Source organism: Prionailurus viverrinus, chromosome C2, assembly GCF_022837055.1.
Source record: "Prionailurus viverrinus isolate Anna chromosome C2, UM_Priviv_1.0, whole genome shotgun sequence".
In the NCBI taxonomy this organism is placed as follows: Eukaryota; Metazoa; Chordata; class Mammalia; order Carnivora; family Felidae; genus Prionailurus; species Prionailurus viverrinus.
Window position 1 is genome coordinate 86,562,503 of NC_062569.1, and position 14,830 is coordinate 86,577,332.

Sequence of the window (14,830 nt, forward strand, 5' to 3'; positions counted from 1 at the left end):
CAGAATAGAATTAGAATTGTCTAGAAATGGAATGCTCTTTCTGATCAGAGAATGAGTTCTCCATTGCTGGGGTTTGAAAAAAGCTAGGTAAATCTCCATGTGGGATGCTTGGCAGAAATTCACACATTGGGTAAAGACAGCACTAGCTGATCTCTTGAGTTTTTTCCACCTCTGAGGCCTTATGGTTCCGTGTGTTTTGCTTTTTAATTAAGCTTTTTTTATTTGGAGGTAATTATAGGTGTATATGCAGTTATAAGATATAATACAGAGAGATCCTATGTACCCTTTACCCAGTTTCCCTCAAAGACTGGCAAGACTGTAATATAATCTCACAACCAGATTATTGGCCATTCCAATAAAGTCTGTCCTACCTACCTGCCCTTAAGGAGGTACCAGTCTAAAGGAGAATAAGACGTATACATAATCAAAAATAGTGCAAGTTTGGGTATAAGATACCCAACTGAGTAGAGCCAACCAAATGCCATGGATGACCAGAAGACAAAAAAGATCACATCTGCCAAGGGATGTCCGGGATGGGGGGTGGGGATGGGATGGAATTGAGGAGCCTTGAAGGAAGAATAGGAACCTGACAGAGGTGGGCATCCTTAGTTAAGGACCTCTGGGCACCAGGCTCATTAAAAGCTAGAAGATAAGCCGACTTGTGAATGACTTCCTCTTGTTACAGATCTACTACAGAACCCAAAAGTGCCAAAGAAGTGAACATAGAAGCCTGAGGAGTCTTTGGCAGACTCCGGGCTGTGCTTCATCCTGTTCCTACTTCCTCCCTAGGGCCCACGCGTTTTGGGTGTTAGCGTCTGCTGAATGAATGCTGGGTGAAGAAATGAATGAATAGATCTCTGGCCCTGTTGCCCCAATTGTGCTCTCCTTCCTGCTCTTCCTTGCTTTTGTTCTCCCACAAAGCGTGCAAGAGCATGAAATCAATGGCATTGGTTTAATCTGGGTGATTGCCTAAAACCCATGTGGTTTTCTGGTGTTATAGGAGAGCATATGATGCTGATTAAGTCTGAGGTCACAGGTGCCCCACAAAACCCCCAGAGGCCAGTTAATTTTTTTCTCCTCTGTGGCTACAGGTTCTACACTGCTTTCAAGGCATACCCCTGTTCAAAGGAATCTCATATTCCACAATAATCATCTTTTCCTTAAACGTTTTAACAATCAAGCCTGCAGAGCAAGTCTCTGTACTTGGTTACCTTTGCCCCTGCCTAATCTGCCTCACCTCTGGGTTTGTGGTGTGAGAAAGGAATGTGTTTCCTAGAATGGCAGAGCTTGGGGTGTTGAGGAGGAAGTCTTTGAAATTTAGAAATCATCTGGCCCTACCCCCTTATTTGAAGACTGGAAAATGGAGGTCAGGCGGGGGCATGTCCTGCCCAGTGTCGTCTTGTGAGCCACTGTGCAGTGGGGAGCAGAGCGCCAGCCTCTTCCGACGTTCAGTCCAAGGCATCCAGCTGTCTCCTCCTCCGACAAAGCCAGCCCCTCTCAAGCCTCCTACCCGTGGCCATGTGCCAAGAGTTTCTAATGCTTATGACAACACGGCATAGGAATTAGGTGTACTTGGTTTTCCTTATGTACAGAAGCATAAAAAAGATCAAAGCATTTACAGTTTGATGACGTTCCCAAATGCAAGTTCAAATTGCTGAGTTAAACAGCCAGCAATTTTTTTTAGAGGGCTTTCCGGAGTAATTACTCAAGATGGAATTAAACCATATTTGCATTTGGCTCCTTCCCATTCCCTCCCACTGCCTGGAAAGGGGAGGAGGGGCGAACCAACAAAGAAAATCTTGAGAGGCTATTGCTAATTACAGATTTTTACCTGCCTGATGTTCTTTTGCTTTGCACATTAATTAAATCAAGACCAGGTGTCTTGCAGATGGGTTAGCTGCTGGCTATTGGAAGAGATTAATAGATCCCTGCAAATGGGTAGGGGAAAAAACTCTCGAGTTTTATGGGTCATTGAGGCTGCTTCTCTCAGCAGAAATCAAGAGTGAGAGAGACAGAACTTGAGCTGAAGTGGCCTAGTTCATTAGAGACGTCAGTAGCTGCTCATGTGTTCACCATCTCTAGAGCCCCTGACAGCAGGCAGAGCCCCTCTGCCCCCAGATCTGGCCAAACCATCAGATTGGAAGGAAGTCAGACCTCAGATTCTTATTCTGAAGGAAATTGGTTCAGGACAATTGGAGGTTTGTGTCTGGGATCAGAGGCTGCGACCGGGCCCTGAGCGGGTCAGCGATGTGATCAGGAGCCAGGTCTCCTGCCTCCCTACTTTCACTACTGACTCTGACGAGGTTCCCCACTGTGGTCAAAGCTGAGAAGGAAGAGGGGTGCTTGGGTGGCTCAACCGGTTAAGTGTCTGACTTCAGCTCAGGTCATGATCTTGCGGTTTGTGAGTTCAAGCCCTGTGTCGGGCTCTGTGCTGACATCTTAGATCCTGGAGCCTGCTTCGGATTCGGTGTCTCCCTCTCTCTCTCTGCCCCTCCTCCACTCGCTCAAAAATAAATAAACGTTAAAAACAAAAAAAGCTGAGAAGGAAGAGATGCCGGAAACAGACTAGACTTTAAAAGGTCCTCCAACATGGTTGAGAACACAGCTGTACTCCTAAAGGCCAGGGCCCTTGTCCCTACCCCTGTAAAAAGGACTTTGGGTTAAAACACAGAATGACACCCGGTCCCAGTTGTGTCGTGGCTCAGAGTTCCTGATTCCATTGGTTGAGGCCAGGTCAGGTTTCCTTCTGGAGGACCCCGGATCCGTGCTGAGGCCAAGATGAAGCAGGGTGGGGGAGGAGGCCAGGCAGAGGGAAACAAAGGTCACTTATTATTTACAAAGAACGCATTTGTCCTAGCGTGTGAAGCCCTGAGTTTTTGCACAGTACTGGGCCATTCACTGGAGCCCTGAGCTCACACTAACAAACTAATTGGTTCCAAATGCTCCTAAAAAATCTGCCTTCCGTGGTGCTGATCTCTGATTCACTGCCACTGAGACTGATTTCTGGGTGAGGCAAAGGATGAGCAACCAAGGGCTGTGCAGGGGCCCCCTGAGTTTCGCCCACACACTATTTGGAGGCAGGCACACACTCTGTCTTTGTGACTGTAACAGAACATGAACACACATTGGGTTTTGTGTAACTTGAATCCCTCTCTGAAGAACTCTGGATCCAGTCCACCCTCCCCCACAGTGAGTTAACCACACTGTCCTGGCTTCAGGGGGGCTGGCAGAAATGACTAAGCTGTATTTTGCAGCCAAAAGTCATGTCATGTCATTCTTGTCCCAGAAACCAACAAAGCACTTAAGGTAATGATTTGGTCTGTTCATTCTTTGGATTTTTGCCCACTCTCTTCTCAAGCCCATTCCCCAACAGGTCCCTCGGCCCCAGGACACTTGTATCTGCAACCTTCTGGTACCTTCCAGAAGAAAGGGGCTCATGGCCTGAGATGCCTCTTCAAATCAGGCCAGGGAAAGAACCTACCTGGAAAGGACGTGGAGCAGAGCTAGGGTGAGGCATGAGTATTCAGCACCTGGGGCCACATGGAAGAAGGGGCACGCCACCCCCCCTGCACTTGCATGACTTTGACAGTAAGCACCTGCCTAGGTTTTGCATCCTGCGGGGCTCACTTGCCTCACCTTCATCCGGCATTGGTGTGAAGGATATTGCTAACCCTGAAGGAAGTTGTTCACTTCCCTGGTTCACAAGCCCAGTATCCTTTTTTTAAAGATACCAGTGCCACAGTTTCACCCAGTCCAATGAAATTAGAACCTTTGGGTGTGGAGCCTGGGTTCACGCATCCCAGGTGACTCTCTTGTGCAAGCATGGTTGAGAGTTGCTGGTCTGAGGGCTCACCTTAGGCCACAGGTACTGGATGCGTGCTCTGCCGATGTCTGCTGCAATTTGGCCAGGGCTCAGTTACCTCTGTGCTGACTTGGCCCCTCCAGGATTTTCTCTGGGCCCGCAAGACCTGAGGTCTGGCTGGACTTCCAGGCAGACTTACCCAGGCAGTCCAATCTTGGCTACAGTACCAAGCACCCCCACTCCCAACTCCCCAGCCAGACTTTTGGCCAAGTTCCTCACCAGCCTCTGGAAACCACAGAGATTCCCATGCTATGCCACACTTCCTGTGATGTGGCCAACCCTGTGGTGGCTCAGGGAATGTGTGAGGTTGTCCTTGCAGATCCCAGAAAGAGGACTTTGACAAAGTGTTTTCCTCAACTTTCCAAACACGTATCCCCCAGACTGAAAGCTAGGGTGGGGAGACGGAGAGCCATGCCTGTCTGACTGCCTGATCGCCTTCTCTGTCTCCCCTTTTCTCATGATCTGTCGGAAATAAAGGGATGGGCTTCTCCTCCTCCTTTTCCTGCCTTGTGAGGACCGTTCATTGATAAAGTTCCATAATTGGATCATCCAGGCCTTGAAAAATCTGAAAAAAAAGTCTTCTCTACTTAGCATCTGACTCTCAAGCCTACTGTCATTCTGGGGACTCCCAAAAATCTGACGTGACAAGTGAAACCTGAGGAATGGCAGAGATGTGTGCTGCCCCACACTCTGAAGCATTGACATTCCCTGCTATAACCAGCAGGAAGCCCAGAGCAACAAGATTTATAGGGTATAGAAACACTTCGGAAAATATTTCAGACAACATCATCACTACTTTATACATTTTGTGCCAAGATTCAACATTTTATACAGAGCCTTGGAAAGCCTCTTCCCAGGTCTCGGCTCCTTCTCCCAGCATTGGAGAGGCAGGTAGAAGGGGCACATTTTTATTCCCACTTCCTATTTGTACAAAGAGACAGAGGAGAGAATCACATGAATACTGGGGCTCCGAGGGCAGGGGGTAGAGTTGTCAGGCCAAAGGGACAGAAACAGGAGCTCTGAAGTGGGTCTTGAGTTTCTGTTAATGTACTTATTAGCCTCCTTAAGCCTCTGAGCAGATGTGGTATATTTAAAGAAAGTTGAAGTCTTTGTCTCAGCTATGAAAACTGACAAATGCATAAGCCATCTCTTCCTAAACCTGGGTGAGCCGTCTCGACTGACTTCATGGGTGTAGGCTTGCGTGACTCTTCCCCCACCCCCACCCCCACCCCCACAGTCTGTCTCTCTGTCAGGCCCTTCTGCAAACCCTCCTGCCACAGGCTGGTCTAGGCTCACCCCTTTCTCTCTAAAAGGGTTCATCCTGCCTCTCACTGTTCTCTCCCACTCTGCCCAGCTCTCCTGCCTTCCCGTTCATGGCCAGGCAGGGTTTCCTGCCAGCCCACAGGCCCTGTGTCTATAGCTGCACAAACACCACTAAGCCCTCTAGGCTTCTAGGAGCTGGGCCTGCACTCCATGGGAGATTAAGGGTCCACCGTGAGTCAGCAGCTCAGCTGGGCTCAAAGCCCAAGACTCTGGGCTGGGCCTCTATCAGCCGAGACATTCCGCGTCCCCCACTACTACCCTCTCTCCCGTGGACCCCTTCTCTTCATTCCCCCAGACCTTAGGTGGGCATCTGCCCCCACATGGGGCTGTCAGAGTCCCAGTGTGCCCCCTTCCCACCCCATCCCAGCTCTGGAGCTATCCTGCCCAAAGCCCTTGGCCTCGATGGTTGGCCACGTCTATAAGGCAGAGAAGCCTGAGTTTGGTGGCAAGAGTGGCCTTCCGGAAGAGTGGGCTGTACGTACCTCCTCTCCTTGGCTGTGACTCTCTGGGTTCTAGGAGGGCGAGCAGAGCAGCTGCCAAGACTCACCCACGGGCCTTTGGCGCCCACATTGTGAATCACAGCTACTGTACGGTACGCTGAGTCACCACCAGGAATCTGGGGAGGCAACTTGGGCCTATTTTTAAAAGATTTGCTTGTGTACCCAGGCTCTTACAAGATGCTTGATAATTAGCGCCAAAAATAGATATTGGCCCGGGGTCTCCAGTGCTGTAGCAGGCAGGTCCTCTGATGAGGGGCCTGGATACCACGTGTGCAGCCCAGCCCTTGCCACGGGGGCGGGGGGGGTGCCCTGGGTTTCAGGGAGTAGGGTGCCCCTGGCCTTCAGCGGGAGTATCGTCAACCTGGCCTTTGCTTCTTGAGGGGAGGTAGGCGAACTGCAGGGGAAGCCCTTAGCGCCACCTTCGAAGAACAGAGATAGCATCTCTATGCCAACTGTTCTCTGAGTCACCTGTTGCCATTCCCATTCATGGGAAGGCAGAGATCTGATGTGTGAGAGTAACCGGTTCACATGTCCAATTTCTTGGCAATCGGAGAACGTTTAGGTTTTGATAAACAAGAAGTCCCCAAAGCACTCCCTCTTCTGGTGGGGGAATGTCCTCTTCCTGATCTTCTAGCCAGTCAGTGAGCCTTTAGCAGGCTATAGACCGTGGTCCTCAGAGCCGCCGTGCTCCTAAACATCACCTCGTCCAACCCCTCACATAGTGATGAGCAAAACTGAGCCTCAGAGCAGGGATGGGACTTGTCCACGTTGCAGAGTGAAATCCCAGGTGCTCAGCCCTGGAGTGAACACTGTGGAGAAGAACTTGGACAAGACACAGCCTCTGCCCTCAAGGAGTCCCAGATTAGCAGGGGAAGTAGTCATTTGCTAATACAGTAATGATATAGTTAGAATGTAATCAGATGCATAAAAAATTGAAATGAATTTTCATGGGCAAGCAAAGATCATTCCTGCTCAAGGAATCAGAGCAGGTATCATGGGGAAGAGTATTAGAGTTGAAGTTCCAGAGATGGGTTAGATCTGGACACTCAGGGACAGGAGGAGGAGAGGGTATGCCGATGAAAGAAACAGCTTCAGATCAGGTGCCCAAGGAACGTAGGCCATCTTGGCTCTTGGACAGAATGCTGAAGCTGAATAATGGCAGGTGGGGAGGGGAGGAGGTTGGGGAGGTCAGAAGATGGAAGATCTGGAAAGCCCGGGGCGAGGAATTCAAACTTCATCATCGTTATTATTGTCTAAAAGCACCAGGTGGCAATGTGCCAGGCATTTTACTGAGCAATATTAATCCTGTAATGCAGAGTCTGCATTTTCTAGGACCTTAGAATTTAAGACAAAGAATGAAACTATAGACAGATATTAAAGGCACCTATTAAACATACGCATAAATCAAAAACTACTTAACACATAAGTATTTAAGTGCAAGTAAAGGAGTAAGTGCATTTAATGGGCGAGTGAGGGAAGAAGCCATCTGGGGATTTGTTCCTGGAAGGTCTCTCACTGTCCTCAGACTTCCCTGTGCTCTGTGGCTCTGAGAAAGGCCTGGAAGGGCCAAGCCATCAGTCTTAGTATGAGACCCTGGCTTAGTGTGGCTTTGTCTTCCAGATGGCTGACTTCTGATACAGAACTATCTCTGGAGCCTCCCACTCATTCTCATTAATTGATCCAGTTTTCTGCTATGTCCTGTCCTGAGCTCATAGCACACAGGAGACACAGCTTGGAGGGGGCGGGCAGTAGACACCAGGGCCACTGAGTACAGTGGTGCATATTATCCACTGCACAAGAGGAAGAAAGTGGGAGCTAAAATCCAGACCTCCTCCTTGCTTCAAATCAAAAGACTGTGGGCACCGTGTCCACCTGAGCAGGGGGCGCCTGTTTCTAATCCACACAAATGCGCTACATGGGCTTGTGGCTCTGATGGGGATGTGGCCAAATAGCTTCTCTAGATAACGCTTTTCTGCCTTACCCTCCCCTCCATCTCCCACCGTGGAACATGGGAAATATTTCCAGCCTGATGCTCTGGGCCAGGTGCCTGCATGGAGATGACTCTCAGCCACCCAGCTCTCCACACTGGACCCCGAGCTCATTGTATGCTTCCTTAGGCTGGAGATCGGAGAAAAGGCAGAAGAAAATCTTTACTCAAATAGATCAAAGAACAAGAAGAATGCACACGCATGCTCCAAGCACCTGTTGGGTCAGGCCTTGTCCTCGAGCTGTTAAACAGACCTCTGACCGTCCTGGTGCACTGTGGCAAACACAGTGCTCAACAGTTCAATACGCTTACGAGTGGGAAGCGCCTCAGAGCCCCCAGTCAACAGAAGTCACCCTCACCACTGCCTCCCCTGACACCATCCCTGACTGGAGCCACTCAGCCTCTCTCTGAGTATTTTAGATGACTTTGAGCTCCCCTGACCCCAGACAGCCCCTTTTATTACGAGTGAGCCCCGGCAGTGTTGTGTTGGCATCTCCACCTTTTGTTTAGCTGCAGTTTGACCCCAGTAACTTCCAGCGTTAGCTCTGGCTCTCACCCCTGTGGCTATACAGATTTCTGGGTAAGAGGAAAAAGGAAGACACTGTCCCCCAAACAATTTCTTTTTGCTCCTCATGCATCTGTCCCTGTACCAGGAAGTCAAACCCCATAAGAAGCAGCCCTCGATCCTCCCAGCCAAACCTTTGCCCATTGCCCATGTAGCGTGCCATTCTTTGCCCTGTTCCTATTCTCAGCTCCTGACTCTTGGGCTGGTTTCTTGATTATAGGCTGGCAAGACTCATTTGGACCTCACCTCCTTTTTTTTTTTTTTCTGGACGTGACCTCCTTAAACATTGGTCCCTGACTTACTTCCTCAAAGCCTCCCACCCCCCTGTTTCTGCTCCTCCAAGCAGCTCATGATAAATACCTTGCTTGGATCAGCACCAGGGTTCTCGTGAACAGTTGCACAGGTTGTGCATTGCTCTGCTGCGCATCAGCCTCTAGACCCTATTTTTATTCCCTGAAGTTCCTGCTGTGGCATTCAGCGTCCCTGCTAGGTTCACTGGATCCCTTTTGAGGGGGCAAGACACAGACCTCAAAATGAGGTCTCCTTTTCTGGGGCCTCTTGTTCCTCCAACTACCCACCTACTTTTCTCAAATGGACTGTGAAGTCTCAGAGGGCAGAGTACGCCTCTTACCTATCTCTGGGTCATGAACAGTAAATTCCAACACGAGGCCCTAGCTTCAACATTCAAGAAGTGTTACTTGAATGGATGGATAAATGAATAAATGAATAAGTGAGTAAGATTTGACTGGTAGGGTGACCGAGGAGCTATGGAACAGCAAGAAGAGAGGAACATGTGCATTGCCTAACCTCTCTATGCTTTAGAGACTCTAAAGGGCCAATGCGCTTTCTGTATCAGTATTAATCACATATCAACAAAGGGCTAGATCTAAGACACATACCTCAAAGAAGTAGCTTTCTTGTAGGTCAGCAATAACCAGTTACAAGACCCAACAAGTTCTCCTTGTCCCCCAGGTGCGTCCTTGTGCCACCCTGGAGCCCAGCATTTGTGCCTTTTTCTGGCCCAGGTGCAGGGCTGGGTGGCCTGTGCGTACCCAGGGGAAAGACTGGGAGGTCTTGCAAAGGAAACCAGCCCCCAGGCTGGAAGTTTTCTTTGGGGTTCTAGGACCGTCTAACGCCCTGAGGAATAACAGGCAAGACCTTCTCTGCCACTTTGGCTTTTCTTTTTCAGGAGGAAATAAAAGACAGGAGAATAGGATGCTGGCAGGGGCTGGACAGTGTCTTACCATAAAAGCAGCCGAACAGAGTGGAAATGCCCTGTGAAATTTGAACCCAGAAGATCTAAGGCGGGCTAAGGCTCTGGCACTATTCACTTGAGGAAATTATACACCTTTCCAGTCTCCACTTTCTATACCAAAGAGGAAGACTCCCTTCCTTGTAAGGATTGTGGGGAGAACGCAATATGATAATGAGCAGGAAACGTGCTTTGGAAACTAAAGAACAATGGAAATAGAAAGTAAGACGGCTGGTATTGATGAGGGCTCGCAGCCAGCCTACTGACAAAGTCACATGCTGTGCCAGCTCCCTGACTGTCCCCAGGGTGCATTTGACCCTGTGTAACACTACACTGAGGCCCCACACAGGCCTCAGGCTTTGGTGAACTGACCATACTGAGCTGCTTCAAACCCCTGTTGAGTCACATGGTTTGTGAGGGCAGGCACAGGAACGCAATGATCTTGCAGGTTTACCGAGCTCAGTTTTCTAATCCATAGGTGGGCTTTGATGTCTCTGATGGGTTTGTTTAAATTCCATCTTCGGCTTTGAGTTCCTAGGGACCTAGGGGCAGCATTTTTTTTAGGTATCACCTTCCTTTCCAACAGAGAGATGGTCGCACATCCCCCGGAACCTTGAGGCAATCCCTGATGCCCTTGTCGGGTATGGGTCTGCCCAGCATCAGAGCTGGCCACCTGCAATAGGGTCCCGGGGACGAAGACCGGCCCCTGAAGTCTGAGGTGGTAGCGGTGGGCAAACACTGGGAGGGAAGGAGAGCAAGCGTGGAGGAAGAGAAGCCTCGGTAGTCCTCGGGAGCATGAAGGGGAGTAGGAGAGAGGGGAACACAGGACAGGTCAGGGAGTGAGGATGAGGCAGAAGCGAGCCAGAGGCTCTGGGAACGGGGCCTCCAAATAATCTCTTAGTATCTCAGGTGCTTGGGGGTGATTCCCCCGCCCAGAGTCCCTGTCTCTGGGGGCCTCTGGGAGGTTCCATGCTGAAACCAACCAGATTTCCTAGGTGAAGCATTTTCCCTGACTTTGCCCCACTATGCAATGGCTGACTTGAATTATTAAATCCTCTCTGTGTAACAGGAGCCATTCCCCCAGCAGACTGGAAAGAGTATGCTTATGTGGACCTGTTCTCGCCTGGCGGGGAGGAGTTTGCATAGGAAATGGGCTGGCGGCTCCCTGCATTCCCGAGATGACAACGAGGGCCTGCACCCACAGCCAGGGCCGGCCCAGAAGCTGCAGGGTGCAGGCCTCACGTCTCTTGCAGGCTCCTGGCTAGCAGATGTATGCAGACACACTCCTGTCTGTCAGCCGCACCATCCCTGGCACGCGGGGCCCAGGGTCCTGGTCGAGGTCCCATGGGGAGCTGTGGGGAGAGCGCCCTGAGCTCCCAGGCCTCGCCCGCAGCCCCAGCCCATCGGCTGAAGTGTTGGCCGCTGCAAACCACAGCTGAAGCCCAGCTGTCCCCGCTGGTCGGCCCAGCCCGCCGTCTGAAGCATGTCATCTGCACATGACTCTCAGCGGGCTGCTCAGAGCTGAGAAACCACTTCGGTGTGAAGGCTGCTGGGTGCCAGCCGCTCACATTTCCAGCAAAGCGGCTGCTCGTCCTGTCCTGCTTCCTGCCTCCCTGCCTCCCCTGAGTCTGGCTTCTTTCTCTAGCCTCATTTCCCTCTACGCTGTTTTCTCTCCCTCTCCTGTCTGTCTATAGCTCTTTCTTCTTGCTACAGTTCTGTCTTTCCATCTCCCAGTGGCCTCTCTGTGGCTTTCCCCACATTTCTGTCATTCCCTCTCCCTGTGTCTCTGTATCTTTGTCTCACTGTGTGCCTCTCTGTCTCTGTGTCTCTCTCTACCTCTCAGTGTCTGTCTCTGAGTGTCTCAGGCTCTGCTTGCTCGCTCTCTCTCCCTGCCTCTCATACCTCTTTGTCCCTCTGTCTCTCTGTGTGTCTGTTTTATTTATTTATTTTTTTTTAATTTTTTTTTCAACGTTTATTTATTTTTAGGACAGAGAGAGACAGAGCATGAACAGAGGAGGGGCAGAAAGAGAGGGAGACACAGAATGGGAAACAGGCTCCAGGCTCTGAGCCATCAGCCCAGAGCCTGACGCGGGGCTCGAACTCACGGACCGCGAGATCGTGACCTGGCTGAAGTCGGACGCTTAACCGACTGCGCCACCCAGGCGCCCCTCTGTGTGTCTGTTTTAGACTGTGTCTCCTCGACTCTCCGTCTCTGTCTCTGTCTCTCTCTCAGCCTCCCTCCGACCAGCCTTCACCGTTTCTGTCTCTCATTCTGGAGTTAAGGTGTTCCGACAAAATGGTCAACAGGAAGGACCGAAGCCCTCGCAGGGGCCCCCCGGGACAGGGCAAGGGGGGGGTACTGGGCTAGGTCCATGTCACACCGGTGCAACAGTGTTGCTAAAATGTGCCGCTGGCCACATGAAGCCAGCGTCAGGGCGAGAAGGCCGTGTGGCGTGGCGTGGGGCAGCGGGCGTGGGGCCTGCGGAGCAGCGGCACACATGTGCTCTCCCCGCAGGGAGGAGCAAGGAGGCCTGCGCTGTGTCCGCTCGGCCCGTGAAGCCCCATGTCTCCCTCCAAGGACTCCTCATGCTCCTTCCTTGTGTTCTTTGGTCCTTCCAAGTGGCAGGAAAGACCTGTAGAGACGAGCGTCCGAACAAAACGCCAGCGGGAAAACCACAGGGTTCTGCTTTCTCTGAGTGGGAGGGAGCAAAGCTGGGGCTGAAAAATGGAGAAAGAATTAATGAGACTTTGAGAGGTAAAACAATGCAGGGCCCCATAACCTGAAAGCTTTTGAAAAGACAGCTGGCAGGGCGCCCGGGTGGCTCAGTCGGTTAAGCGTCCAACTTCGGCTCAGGTCATGATCTTGTGGTTTGTGGGTTTGAGCCCCACGTCGGGCTCTGTGCTGACAGCTGGGAGCCTGGAGCCTGGTTCGGATTCTGTCTCTCACTCTCTCTCTGCCCCTCCCCTGCTCACGCTCTGTCTATCTCTCAAAAATAAATATTAAAAAAAAATTTTTTTTAAAAGAAAAGATAGCTGGAGCCAGGGCTTCTAACTATGCACACCTGTAGCTACGTTACACACACACACACACACACACACACACGTCAAATAGTCACCCAGCAACCAGTATATAAATCAGAGTCGTAATAATGCCCATTTGCCTTGGATTAGGGTACTATCAGGCACTCTTCATACAATATCTTAGTCAATCCTACCAAAGATTCTAGGTAAGTAATCATCTCTCCATTTTATAGAAGAAACTGAGGCTCAGAGAGATTAAGAAACTTGCCCAAAGTTATAACAAGTGGGTAGAACCTTTAAGATTAGAACTGTCAGACTCCAAAGAAAATTTTTAGTCAAGCGGAGATGTTTTTTTTCATATCTGAGTGTCCTTTCTGTGGGTGGATCAGAACAGAGAAACATTTGGGCACAATTAAGCATCAGGTCAAGCTGACCTCCCCTCCCTTCCTTCCAGGCAGCAGGTGGCTTCTGAGCATGTCCAGGAGCAATGCTGTTTCCAATTAGTCCAGGTAGCAAAGGCCCACAGCGATGTCTGTGGAGCTCTGAGAAATATTCCCACTTGCTGTGCCTTCATCTTACCAGTGGTAGAAAACAAAAACTAAAAACCAGACACTAAAAGCTTAAGAAAAAGTGCATGGAAGAAAACTTCCCATCGATAAAATTCTGTTATTTTTTCTTCCCTTTGGATCAGGATAAAACTGATATTATTCTCATTATTGTGGCAGAACAATTTTTCTACTAGACTTGACCTCGGAGCCTAAGAGAAGGTAGAAGGTAGAAGCCTGGAGACTTCCTCCCAAATGTAGCTCCTCCTCGTCAACAGCGTTTCGGTGGCCTGTGTGCGCCTTAGAGTTCTCTGGTCAGAGAGAACTTCAGACACAGAAGGTTAAAAAAAACAAACACATTTGATCCATCTATCTGTAGACTCCCCATTACTTCTTCCGGTGGGGAGGCAACCTCCATTCACTGTGATTGCCTCTGCAAACGAGAAGGCCGAGTGGGCAGCTTGAGAGGAAGCCAGCTGGCATAAGATGCCATACACCCTCAGGGATATTTAAGCCTGCCCAGGCCCTTGGAGTTAATCTCTCCCCTCAGTGACCTCATGGGGACAAACGTGTGCCAGGATGAGGCTGTGGCTTCACACAAAAAAAGTTTATGGGCTTTGAAAGAACTTATGTCTCTAATCAGACAGCAGTGACCCTGAGAGTATTACACCCAACGTGGATCCGGGTCCAGTTACCAATGTGGCAGTCTTTATTGATGACATAAAGTTGATTCCGTTCCATTCCGCAAATGTCTCCTGACTTCCTACTGTGTGCCAGTGCTGCCCTAGACACTGAGGATGCAGATAGAAGCCAGCCAAGCCCTCTGACCCAAAGGAGCTTAATAATAACTCTGGGAAAAGAGGGCAGATAGGTGCTCGAAGAGGGAGTGCCACTGGACAGTCAACAAGCGTTTTTTGAGGGCCCACTAGGTGCTGAGCATTCAGAACTAAGGGTTCCTAAAAGGGATTCTGGGAGGAAGTCTGATGGCAAGTTGACTCACTTTTTTGATCGTATAAACCATATTCGGTTCAATTTTAGGGACAAGTTCTTATTCGGGGTCTTTAAAACATGATTTTAATGCCTTTTAATTTCGATTTTTAATGTCTTTCTTGCTAGACTGTAAACTGTATGGGGGCTGGGCTACAAATATGCCTTGTGCACAGTATTTCTCCAATGCAGAGACACTGTCTGGTCTAGCGACCAGTCTAGAAAATCATGAACCTGGGGAAGCTCCTAGGCTCCGAGGGTGGACATGAGGTGGAGAAGAGGTGAGGAGCAAAAGTCCTGCTCACCAATTATCCTACGAAACAAGAATGAGATAATAGCTAAGTCCCCTCCCCTTGTCTCTCTCTCTCTCCGTCTCTCTCCCAATCACACACACACACACACACACACACAAACACACACACACCAGTCAATTAAGGGCATGTAGGATGAATTGTGGGCTTCAAACTCCCATGGCTCACTGAACACGCCATTCTCTTCAAGCTTTTAACCATCAAATTGCAGCTACCTTGGTTGGATGCCTCAACTTCTTTTTCTTTTGTTTCTTAAATTTTGTTTAATGTTTACTTTTGAGAAAGGAACAGAGCATGAGCAGGGGAGGGGCAGAAAGAGACAGAGACAGAATCCAAATCAGGCTCCAGGCTTCGAGCTATCAGCACAGAGCCTGACGCAGGGCTGGAACCCATGAACCGCAAGATTATGACCTGAGCCAGTCAGTTGCCCAACGGACTGAGCCACCAGGTGCCCCAACCTCCTTTTTCTCGCCATCT